At 30.9% G+C, this 13,726-nt stretch overlaps 1 long non-coding RNA gene across 1 annotated transcript; it reads left to right on the top strand.

Annotated features, from left to right (window-relative positions):
- Nucleotides 1-10,971: 10,971 nt before the first annotated feature.
- LOC142631329 (uncharacterized) lies at nt 10,972-12,061 on the top strand. The gene is made up of 2 exons (XR_012843589.1): nt 10,972-11,144; nt 11,679-12,061. It is a non-coding gene; the product is annotated as an uncharacterized LOC142631329 (long non-coding RNA).
- Nucleotides 12,062-13,726: the final 1,665 nt, after the last annotated feature.

The raw sequence follows: 13,726 nt of genomic DNA, 5'->3' as shown, positions 1-13,726 counted from the left end.
TTTGCAGGGTGTGGAAAGCTTACCACCATTTGTGTACTAAGAATGTAAGATTTCCTCTGTTTTTTGTTTCTTTCTTTTTAATTTTCCCAAAATATGATGTTTTCATATTGAAATAAATTAAGCATGGAAGGTAATGTATTGAAATAAAAAAATTGTTCCAATTGAATCACTATTTCACTAGAGAAACAATTATTGCAAGAAGATAAGGTAATGGGCAAGAGGCCTTCGTGAATTGGGTTACACATGTTAGTTGATTTGGTTAATTAATGATGGTTGTTATATCTATATAGATATGAACATCTACCTCTAGATTGATTATTTATTTATTAAATTAAAATTTTGCATCCCTGCATATGCGGGGAAGGGTGTTGACCTATAGCTAGCAATGAAATGACCTCTACAGACTCTAAGGACCTACCATAATATTGGAACCATTAGATATGTCTTTCTGGTGTGTCGCTAATGTGGTAAAAACGAATTAGAATAGGAACTATGGCCATCGATCACTCTAGGTGTGTTTTGTTTCCCTTGAACAAAGCTCTTCTAGCTAAAATAGAAGCAATGATGGCAACTGGGTGGGTGATGAGGGAAGTAGCTCAGTTGGCAATCAAGACTGGGCTAAGGAACATTATTGTAAAGGTTATAATCAAAGAGTAGTCTAGGCTTTTGATAGCAATCTCCTGAATCTCACTTACCTTGGTTTGGTTGTTGAATTCACTCTTTCAATTCTCAGTTTAGAACTATTTCTTTCGTATACATCATTAGGTCAAGTTCAAATATGGTTGACAAAGTGGAGGGTGTTTGGATGGGTTGCCCTCCTTTCTTAGCACATTTGTTTTAACCATTGTACATTGTTGTTTACATAATAAAAATCTATTATTTTCAATAAATTAGGTTTAATATAGTATGTAGTTGGAAGCTTTCACCTCCATGCTTATTAAAAAAAATACATGCTACTCTTTTGAACAATGCATCAATTCTGCTATTACCAAAAGTAAAATTTTAATTGCTTTTTTGAGTTAATATCATTTTGTAGGGGTTGTGTTTCAAATGATCATTCTTTAATAGTTTTGCGAGCATCCTTTCTCATCATATGTTATTGAACTCCAATTCTTCAGCCTTTTATTTTCCCCCTTGAAGTCAATTGATGGGTTGACTTGATTCTTTGTTTTTCTATCAACCTATTCATTTCTCTTCCTGAATTGGCATGTACAATCTGAAGCTAGAGAGAGCTTTCAGGTGGAACTTAGTCAAGCCTCCTCTTATCCATCCTAATTAAATATTTTATTAACTTTAATATAATGTTGACAATGACTAGGTTATGCATTATGCCCGTTATTATATGATTTAGCTCATTAGCGTTGTTTAAAACAATAAAACTACAATCTTGAAACTTATATATTAAAATTGAAACTCATATTTTCTCTCAATGTTTGTAGCTATTCTTACTTTATTTATTATGATTTTGCCTTTGTTGTTTTGTGATATAAGGCAATAGGTTATTGATTCAGAGAAAAAAAAAAAAAAACTTCTAAAATGTTTCCTTTTAATTTTTATTTTTCTATCTAAATTTTATTGAAACAGATGATTATATGGTATAAATATTTTCCAGGCAGTTTCACACTTCACAAGAATGAAATCATGTAATGTCTAATTTCTAATATATCAATAGTATATACATTTAAAAATTGAATTCAATTTGAGTTGGAAACCTTATAAATTCAAAGTAGAATGTAAAGGTAAACTTTAATGTGCAGTGCTCTTTAAGGAAGCCCTAGAGTAATCATCCGAGATGCAAGGGGAGCAACAGTAGCAACACTAAGTAAGCATAAGTGTTACGATAAGGATTCAACCACGATATGGAAGCTATAAGGTTAGCTAGAGACATGTGATGATTTACAAGTGATACTTGAAGGGGATGACAACTGTAATCAACTTTGTAATATATTCATAAGCTTCAATGGCACATTGGGGACACAATTATAGAGGACATAAAGAGGGAGTTGAGAAGTTTAGACAGTTAAAGCTAAGTACTTTTTCATGGAGCTGCAAGCATAGCATCACATTCTTTACCTATATTTTTAGTTCACTTGGTTGATAGGAATTTTTGGATTGGTCACAGTCCACCATTCTCACAACCCCAGCTGCCACAGCTGTATTGAACTCTATTTAACATAAATGAAAATTTTTCTTTTCAAAAAAAGAATCAATATTTTTCAAGTTCTTTATTTAATTTCCATTTGCATTTTTTTTAATTGGTAAATTACACATCCCCTTGCTTTAACAGTAAGGGGAAGTGTCATTTGAGCTAAAGCCTGAAGCTCATTGGCTCATTATATGATTTTTTTCCCTTTGTAAATATTATATAATCTTTAATTTTTTTCCCTTTGTGAATATTATATAATCTTTATTTTTTTCTCATTGTAAATATTATATAATCTTTAATTTTTTTTCCCTTTGTGAATATTATATAATCTTTATTTTAAACTATGATAAAAGAGAAAGAGGTGACTAGAGAAGTAATTCGAATTGCAAGGGTTGGCCAAATAATAGTTCATAGTTGACAAGAGAAAAACAAAGAGACAAGGAAAATGAGCATATGACATTAATCTAGATCATTTGGTCCAACATCTATTTCTTGGATGCGAGAGTTGCGATAGAGCAAGAAAAATGAGCAATTGCATTTTCTTCTACACATAATTGATTATTTCTAGACTTATGCTTTTTGTGGGATTTTTTTTGGTTGATTGTATTCTTGAAGCAAAAAACTTCTCTCATACCAACAAACATTAAATGATGCCGTGTTCAAAGGCTAAAAGTTGTTTGTAATTTATGCCAAGACTACGGACATACATATTGTTTGGGATGAGAATAGGTGATGTCATGTTCATAGGCCAAAAGTTGTCTATAATTTAAACAAACAGATGTTGATTGGGATTAGAATCTTTACACAAGTTAAATGCGAGCTTATTGTCTAACAATTAAGAGAGCCCAATAGTTTGCATTGTATAAATTGATTAGTTTTTGGCATAGTTCAGATTTTTTAAAAGGGATAAATATCAATAGATTTATCAAGCAGAAATATTTTGTAAAATTTTATTCTCTTGCATTTGTTTAGTAATTATTAAAATATAAATTGTTACACTTGATGGAAGTCAAAAGTAGATAAGGCGTTATATGTTGCTTCTAGTATCGAAAATAATATTTGGAAATTCTTTGGAATTAGTGAATTTGAATTGAGTGCATTTAATGGACTTTGTTTGTAATTTAAGGACGGACGAAATAGCAAAATAACTCTCAGTTTCTAACTATATAGTTAGCAGGTCCGGTTTGCAAACTATATCATAAACTAGCATCTCGAGTCTAAGAGACTCGATTTTGGTCTATAAATCGAGTTTTTGAGGGTCGATTTTTATGGTCTAATTTTCTCTGATGTGGCATATTTTCCATGTGGCATCTAGTTGAAAATCGAGTCTTAGAGACTCGATTTACATCTTATCCTTCTCTTTCTGAGCTCTCCCTTTGCTTCTTTCTTCCTCACTTCCTCTCCATGGCTCATTTCTTCCTCCTCCACGCCGCCACGTACTCGCCGCCGCGCCTAGATAGTGCGACCCAGTCCAGCGACCCAGTCCGGCGACCCAGCCGCTCGCCCGGTCGCGCGCCCAGTAGCGCGGCCCGGGTCGCGCGGACCTGCGCCTGCGCGACCCAGGCCGCGCTACCTGGGCGCGCGGACCTGGGCGATCGGCCTGGGTCGCTCGTCCGCGCGCTTAGGTAGCGCGGCTTGGGTCGCCGGACCTGGGGACGTTGGTTTTTTTTTTTTTTTTTTTTATGGGTTATGCTCAGTTGTGATCGGTGGTGGATGGATTTTGATTTGAGATCTGAAAATGTTTTGGCTGGTATATCGAGTGTTAGAGACTCGATTTTCAGGTACACTCCACGTAGGAAAAATTGCCACATCAGATATTGAAAATCGACCCTCAAAAACTCGATTTTAGGTCCAAAATCGAGTCTCTTAGACTCGAGATGCTAGTTTATGATATAGTTTGCAAACCGGGCCTGCTAACTATATAGTTAGAAACTAAGGGTTATTTTGCTATTTCGTCCTTTAAGGACATAGAGAGTGGTAGAGTGGCTTAATAAAATATTTAATTGGTCTAGGATCACCATTTTACTCTTAAGCTCAACCTCTTTTTAAATCATGTGGTATTCAAATCCTATAAATGTATAATAGCTCATTGTTGTGATATATATAATTTTGTTAGTATTTATCCACCTTTATTTTCAGTCATGTCATTTTTTATTGTGATAATTGGTAATGATCTCTAGGTATAGTATGGAGTCTACTTTTTTTTTTTTTTTTTTTTATGTGGATAATTTAAAAAAGAGAAAGTAATACAATGTTTGATGTGGATAGCTCATTATTCTTGGGGATGAGGTTTCTTTCTAGAAATTGATATGTTGTAATAATTTGAAATGTTTTTTTATTGGAACATGCTTGAACCATATCATTGTGGCTTTTAGATGAATATTGTTTATTTGAATAATATATTTATACATATTTTCAACAATTATATTGAATTAGAATTATCAAATTTGATTGGTTTCAAATGATTGTACCAATAAAAGTGAATGTGTATAACTTTCATTCAACTATCCCATGCATCGTATGGATTAATGACTAGTTTGAGATTTAATTACCACAACATATGGAAAAAGCAAAAAAAATCAACCCCTATACATTTCTATCAATAAAATCAACTCCTATACATTGAAGTTGTGATCATGTATATAGCCCCTCTACATTATTTTCATAGTATAATTATTAAATAACATGTACTCTTGAGTGGCAACAGTAACTTGCTATTTTGGTTGCTACTAAACACCAATGCCTCCACATCACACACATCAACCTCACACAGCTTCTCCAAAAAAGTGTTTGTACGGCACAAATCTTCTCTATTCATTATATTTTTAATTTGATATAATTTGACAACAATGGCATAAAGCAGCAACAAAAAATTCATGCAGAAAAAGTCTGTCAATGCTTTTATTTGGTTATAACAATACAATGTTATCAAAGGGTAAATCATCTACTTAAAATCATTCTTCATCAAAAACTTCATACTAAGAACCCATATCATATGTAGGGACAAAACCAGGATTCAAACTTAGGAGGGGTCAAAGTTCTTTGTTTAAGAATTTAAAAAAAATGGAATATTAATACTAGAGGTTGACAATGATGCATAATTAGCATTAATTTTTTAATCTTTTTTGTATTTTTGTATTTTTTAAAAATCAACAATAAATATTTATAATCAAGAATTCTGTAAATCAATTGGCACATCTTGATATTTTCAAAGTCTGACTGAGATTAGACCAATTCTTTATTCTATCCACATTCTAATTTTTTTTTTAAACATCTATTTATTCTTTTCACATAATTCTATACCTAATAACTTCATAATGCTATATATAAAAGATTCTAAAAAAAAAAAAAAAATGCAAAAACTATAGTTAAAAGTTCAAATCCATGGTTAATCAATAATGCACTAATATTCAGTGAAAAAAAGGGTAAGACAATTATTGGTGTCTTGGTTAAGGATTTATTTAATTATTTATAATTACTTGGTTAAGGTTGAGGTAGCATAAAGATGTGAGATCTTTTCCTTTAAAAAATTGCCATTTTGAAAAATTAGTAAAAAAAGAAAAGAAAAAGAGATATGTTAAACAATCACAAGATAATGAATGGTAACTTTGAGTCTCCAACTATGTAAATAATAAAATTTTTCCCATCACTACATTAATTTAGTTAAGGCACAAAGTTTATAACCAATAAACTAATCACACATGATCTGGTGGTAGTTTAGGTAAGGCACAAAACAAGAGATTGTTATTATTTCACACGTGTATTACATTTATGCATGCATGCCAAGTGTGTCCCAATGTTAATAAAACATTAAAAATTAATAAAATTCTACCATTCAAAAAAAATAAATTTTTTCATGGATTAATTTAAAGACACCAACTGATCCAAGTTGTTGATGACACTAATTGGTGTGTGGATAGGGTGATTAGCAGCATAGAAGTTGTCTCTGTGACTATGGAGTGGAGTTATTTGAGAGGGACAAAGAGCTCTCATATGAGAGGTAGAAATTGGGTAAAAATTATTGGGTTTTTGTGATTTGTTTTGCTAGGATTTATAATTTTTTTGTTATAATTGTTTTTTACTTAGACCATGTCCAATTTTTTTTTTAATTTGAATATGTGAATTGTTTTGTATATTTTCCTTGTTGTCTGGATTTGTAAATTGTCCAAACGTTTAGCTAAATGTTTTTCTTGATATTCTTGGGACAACCAAACAAGGCATGATTTAATTTTTTTTTTTTTTGGCTTCATGGGTCAGCTTGTAAATTTTTTGAGAGAGGGGGCCAAGTAAATTAATTTTAGAGCTAAAAGTATTTTTTTACGCTAATTTTTTTTTTCAAAGGCTTGGGGGAGGGGGGGAGGTGGCCCCTCAGCCCCAAGGTATTTCTCGTCCCCGAATCATATGGATTGAAAATCTATAAACAAAGCCCAAACAATCACACTATTCAAATTTTATACCGGTGTAGTATGAGCCATTTGCATTGCTCAACTATTTATTTAAAAGAAATTATAAAAGTAAAGGAACTATTCATTAAAAGAACAAAGAAATGGTAAAAACATATTACGTCCTTGCATGTTGAAACAAATGAAGAAGAAATGATTAAAGAGTTTTCTTCCTTGCTTGTTGCTAGTTGCTACTAAGGTTGAAAAGCGTTCGTGTAACCCCACCAACTGAAGAAAGCCAAAAATAATTGGTCTCTCTGCTCAGCCCTACAGAATTGGAATCTTGTAGAAGAAAGCATTTGTGGTATGAGGATCAACGAACTTTTCTATAGGTCACAAGATATTGATGCACTCCGAAAGTTTTTTTTTTTTTCATTATTATACCATAGAAAGAATGATACAACATACCTGTAATAAATATTATGTTATACAAAAGCGAGAGTTACTATTATACGTTAGTTATTATATTACTTATAATATTAATAGGTTAATAATTATTTGTTTTTTCTTTATATGTCAATCTTTTAAAATTTGCATTCTATGTTTGTTTTTGATGATGAATCATTCAATTTTTAGTTCGAAGAAATTATTTTGCATATGATTTTCAAATTTAATATTGATTTATTTGATGAACCATGATTTTATCTGCTAATTTATTTCCTTAATTAAAACAATTAAGCAAAATAATTTGTTAAATTTTGATAAACTCTAATGGGATTTCCTTGGCATGCTCAATCCCCGTAAGTCATGTAATTGGCAATGGGATTTTTTTGATATGTCAAAAATTATTTGATTTATTTTGTGTCCCTATCAAACTAATATGAAAACAGTGTTTAATGATATCATAATTAATGGAAACTAGCTTGTAACCCAATGCATATGCATGAATATTCTTAAAAGATACACATTAAAATACATAGTATAAATCTTACATATATAATTTAAATATTATTGATAATCATTCTTATATTTTTTTAACTCTTTAAAAAGTCTTGTAAGAATGTTATTAGGTAGAAAATGTAAATTATCAATTTTATAAATATTTTTATGTTCATTAATTCTAGACTCTTTGGTTTTTGTACTCAATAACTCACTTAAATGGAAATTTATGATATGGTCCCACATTTGATTCCAAAATTAAGAAATAAAAACCTCTCTAAAAATAAATAATTTATGACGCAAAATTGGATTTCAATTGTAGAATTTAATTGGATTTTTTCTAAACTTTACCTATTAATATATATATATATATATATAGATGAATTATAAATTTGAATTGTTTTTAGTTATACAAAAAAAAAATGCTCATAAATATAAAATCATTCAAACTCTCTCTTCCTTTAATTTTATATATAGTGTTAGATATATGATTATGTTTTTTTTTATGATTTAGGATTATTCGTTTTCTACACTAAATTAACTCATTTGACTCAAAAATTAAAAAAATTTGATTAGATGGGACATATATATATATATATATATATATATATATATATATATATATATATATATATATATATATATCTTATAAATTTGAACTGTTTTTAGTTCTATAAAAAAAAAGCTCATAAATATAAAATAATTCAAAAATCATGTTTTTTTTTTTATGGTTTACTTATATTGGACTCTTTGTTTTTTACACTAAATTAACTCATTTGACATAAAAATTAAAAAAAAAAGATTAAATGGGACACATGTCGCAAAATCAAACTCTAATTGAAATCTAATTTTTACATTAAATTAACTCATTTGGCACAAAAATTTAAAAACTTAGATTAGATGGGACACGTGGTGCAAAATTATACTCTAATTAAATTTCAATTTGAAATCTAATTAGATTTTCTTTCAATTTTACTTATTATATATATATATATATATATATATATATATATATATATATATATATATATATATATTATGAGATTGGTTCAAATTACACCTAGTGTAACTCCTTAAGAGTTACACATTTTTTGTACCGTAGATTTCTAATAAATTTAATGGTTGAAAAAATAGCATTAAATGATTAGTACTTTCCACATTATTTACCTAATTAATAATAGATTTTCTCTATCCTCGTTTACTACTTTCCATAGACCTCATTGGTAGGGGTGTTAATGTTCGACCCAACCCGCAAACACGAAACGAACCCGACACGAGTTTTTTCGGGTTAAGGTTGGGCTTTAATGGGTTTGGGTCATAAATGGATTGACCCAAAAATGACACGATAAGAAATGTGTCATAAGCAGGTCAACTCGTGTAACTCGCAATAGATACGTTTGACATGCCAATTTATTTGTGTCAACCCAAAATGACCCACTTAACACAACCTATTTAACTCGTATGACAAATAAATGTTCATTTTATTTTATAGTTGTCAAATACCTTTTATATCCAGTACATATTTTAAATTTAAAAAGAAAAGTGAGTAATTACAAAAATTTACAAGAGATATAATTGGAAATTGAAACTTTGCAAACCCTAGATCTCTAAACCCTACAAACCCTACAAACCCTAAATCTCTAAACCTTCTTATAAATATCTTTTTTTTTTTTTTTTTTTTTTTTTTTTTTTTTTTTTTTTTTTTTTCAGCCGTACTACTCTTCTCACACCTAATTCTAAAACTTAAAGTGTCAACTCTCAAACTGGTTATTGCTCTCTCTCTCTCTCTCTCTCTCTCTCTCTCTTTGAAGTGTATGCACTTCTTTTGGAGTGTAAAGAACTTATTTCTGGATAAATGTTATATTTTCGTTGAACTATATTATTTAAAATGTGGGTTGAAGACTTGAAGTATATGCACTACTTTTGGGATGTAAAAAAAATTATTTCTAGATGGATGTTATATTTAATGTTATGTAGGTTGAAATGGGTTTTATTACATTCGTGTCAACCCAACACAACTCGTTTATTAGGCGTGTCAAATGGGTTGGGTCAGGTCAACTTGCCTTATTAACAGGTCAGGTTAAGGTCGAAGGATCATGACACGATTATTAAATGGGTCGGGTTAGGGTTGAGCCATTTAGCCGAATACCCATACCTCAACACGATACGAACCCGACACGCTAACCCGAATTGACACCCCTACTCATTAGGTGTTGTTTAACTGTATCCTTTTCTTCCCTTTTTTTTTTAAATTTTTTTTTAATCTTTTACCCAATAAGGGCATTATCATCAAACAACTCGATTAAGTTAAGATCCACATATTTACCAAACTTTCGTCTAAAGTATTACAAACTTACTATATATGGAGAAGTCCTACATCGAATTCAGAAACATGGAGACCTCACCAACAAGGTCCTCTCAAGACACCTAGACACAATAGCTACATACTTTTTGGTTTGCTCTTTCTCTTCCAACAGAGAAACATCTTAATGGCTTCCTACGCACCATCATCTTCAAGGTTGTTGACCCACTCACGTTCATCAATCCATTCACTATATATATATATATATATATACATCTCTATGGGTTCAGTTAAAGCTGTTATAGTTGAAGATAGGGTGGATTTGAGATCAAAAAATAAAATAAAGATGGGAATAGGACAAGAGGAGTGTTTATGTAAAGAAAGCATTAGATCTTGTGGAGTGTCAATCAACGAAAGAAGGTGGTAGAGTGTCAAAAGTGTGTTCTATACTAAAAATAATTTTCATTACTAAGCTTGAAATTCTTTTTTTAGTATGAAAGGGACACAGTTAAACAATACCCAATAAGGTCTATGGAAAGTAGTAAATGAGGATAGAGAAAATTTGATATATATATATTTTTTTATACAAGATAAAATTTATACTCTAATCTAATTTAAGTGTATATGTGTGTGAAGTTTCATCTTGGAAACTTGAACCTCGGCCTTTGGCCCCCACATCTTACAATCACTTATACTTTTGGAGTGACTATCGCACCAAGGATGTGCGACGATAATCTGATATTAATTAGGTAAATAAGGTGGAAATCCTCAATCATTTAATGCTATTTTTTGAACAGTTGAATCTATTAAAAATCTACGGTACAAAAAATGTATAACTTAAGAGTTATACTAGGTGTAACTTAAGAATTATACTAGGTGTAACTTAAGAATTATACTAAGTGTAATTTGAACCCATCTCATAAATTATTAAGTAGTCTAAAATATTATCGGCTTGTTGACCTTGTACTCTGGCCCAATAAGAAGAAGACAGGTCATTAAAAAATTGATGACATAAGTTTATTGCCATGTCACCCCACTACAGCCTACTACTCATACCCTTTAACCCAATCAATTCTGACTTTTGACATCAGGATTCAAAATTTTCCTTTTTGAGAGAAAGTTCAAATTTCAGATGTGAATGGGCGGGAACTGAAATTTTCGCACCTGAAACCTTTCCAAACTTTGTTTTATGAAGTAATCACAAAGATTCAAAATGTCTTCCATGGGTCGTTGGTCATTTCCCCCACGCCAAAGAAATTGTTTTCCTGCCGAATTTGGGTCATCGTCTCCATTTTCCAACTTCCCACTCGGCAGCGATGGAAACTTCACCACTGCCCCGCTCATTGCCGCAGTCCAAGATTCAAGCAATGAATGGGTGAGTGCACTTTCCCTTTCTGTTGGTCAGATGAAATTCCCAGGTTTTCTTTTCCCATAAAATTTTCTGCTATAGGTGTTCTAGATTTTTAAATTTTTGTATTTGCTTTTCTTTGATTTCCTTTGATACTCATGTTGATCTCTTTGATGATTATGGTTAGTATTTGATAGAATGATGTGTTATGAAGTATTTTTGTTCTGGCTATTTTGGAATTCATAGCCAATTGATTTTACAACTCTGGTTCATTCTGTACTCCAATTGTTTGATAAAATTCCCCAATGTAAAGACAATGTCATTTTTAAAGAATTTTGGTATAGACCTTTCATGAAACTTGCTTATTGCCGTGAGAAAAGCTTAATTTAATCATCAAGACTCATTCTTGGACGTGTTGTTGATAGTTCTTACACATTTTGGAGTTCACTTGTGATGTATATTAATAACTGTAAATTTCAATTATGCTATTTTGTATTAATCGTGTGATATATATACATATATTCATACATTATTTAGTATTGATATTCTATCATCATGCAGAAGAAGTTCAGACTTTAGAGAAGCAAAATGAGCAGAGGTGGAGAGAAAGGTCTCAAAACTACAAAAATTCAGAAGGAAATTTCAATGGATAGCTGAAAAATATGTCTGATGATGCTTTCATTTGTGGAAACAATTATACTTTCTACATTGAAGCCTTGCTGCCTAGCTTTCTTTTAGGAGTCCTTTGTTTTACTTTTTGGTTTTCTTCTACCAAAGTGAATTTGTTTTTAGACAGCTTTAGTTTGAAAGAAACTACTCTTTGTATTAACAGACTTATTCAAATTTTACTTAAGAGCCCATGGAAAGTTACAGTGTCAACAAAAAACTGTCATGATACTTTCTATTATATTTATTCTCTTTGTAATCATTTTGACTTGGAGCCCATTGAAAGTTATGTACTAATTTTATATGCTTACATTCCAAAGAAAAGCTTTAATGATCTTGTAATGTATAGGTTTTTTGAACTAAAAGAAAGATGCCCTATCTTAATTTAGTTTCTTTGAATTTGAAAGCATTTAGTGGAAATGCATATTAACACTTGGTGTGAAATGGTTCAATTTTAGTATGATAACCTTCAAATACATTTAGAAGATTTGTTGAATTCTGTGATTTTTTTTTTCTTTTCAATAATGGTATATGAAGCATTTTTTTTTTAATAATGGTATAGAAAGCAAAGGTGAGAATTGCAGTGTAGCAATGAAGCTTAAAATTAACCTACCTCAGCTTTTTATTATAGTTAATGGTCTTGTTTCATAGTTATGAACAAGGGAATTACTGTGTAATTTAAATTCAGTAATAGTGGGCAATAAAAACACAAATTCACATTACATATGTATTTTGAAATTACAAGAATTCAAATCTCATTGTTAAAAAACAATGTTACAAGCTAATTATCAACATAATTACAATGACAAAAATAAATAAAATAACTGGACATATAATAATCTTAATAACTTAATCTGGTAACTCTTCCTAAAAACTAGGAATTTATTGGCTGAACTCTTATATTAATCCAACACCTCCCTTGGATAAGGAACCACTCCAACAGTAACTTTTTATGCTTATCCACGTTGCTAGTCATATACATCTTTTGCTGCAAGCGCCATCCACAAAATTGATGTTATTTATCCTCATCATCATTCTTAGCTAGAATGGAGTACCCCTGTTGTTGCATACAACCACTTGTTTGAATCATAAATCACAAATCATAATAGAAGCCAACCACTTAGTGCAAGTGCACATAATTGGTCAGGTATGAATCATCCATAGGGTGCTATCAAAATCTCAAAACAAAGATAAGCTGCAATAGTGATTAAAAAAAAAAAAAAGGGGGCCGGGGGGGGGGGGGGTTGTAATAGCTTTAGAGAGTATAGACTAGTCTCTAGGAAGATTGATAGCATAAAACACAATCCAAACAGAAATGACGAAAAGAAAAGTGAAAAATAATGTTTAATTTACATAATATAGAATAATACATTCCATCAACTTATTTCAGCATCACATTAACATGAATACAAAAGCCACAAGAAGTTTAGACTAAATTGCAGCTTGTACACCTACCTGCCGGGATCTTCAAGAATTACTGCATTTTTTATTCGGCCAAAAATAAAATAAAGATTCGTGAAATTTGTTTTTGATTAAGATCATCCTAACATGACAACTCCTTTTGATATTTTACGTGTGTGGAATATCAACTTGCTAATTCCAAAGAATAATCTCACAAGTACAGAAATGCTTTAAATAAAAAGAAGCTACTAAAGCGATAATAGATTCACTAAAAACCAACAAATACTTCACTAGTTCACTCAAAGAAACAAAAAATTTTACAATCCAACCAATGTATGTGTTTATTGGTTTGTCTCAGAAAGTTGGACAAGGTTTGTTGTATAATTATTGTTAACTTAAGAAATTATAAGCAAGTTTTTCCCTTCTCATATTGATTTCATTGTATTATAAGCAACGTAAGTGTTGGCTGCTGTCCCTCACGCTCATTGCATATTTTTTAAGTGTACAAATTAGAGCCTTAAAGTGCAGCACCTAAAGCAACG

This window comes from Castanea sativa, chromosome 4 (assembly GCF_040712315.1).
Source record: "Castanea sativa cultivar Marrone di Chiusa Pesio chromosome 4, ASM4071231v1".
NCBI classification, from domain to species: domain Eukaryota; kingdom Viridiplantae; phylum Streptophyta; class Magnoliopsida; order Fagales; family Fagaceae; genus Castanea; species Castanea sativa.
This window is presented reverse-complemented; position numbering and strand designations above follow the sequence as displayed.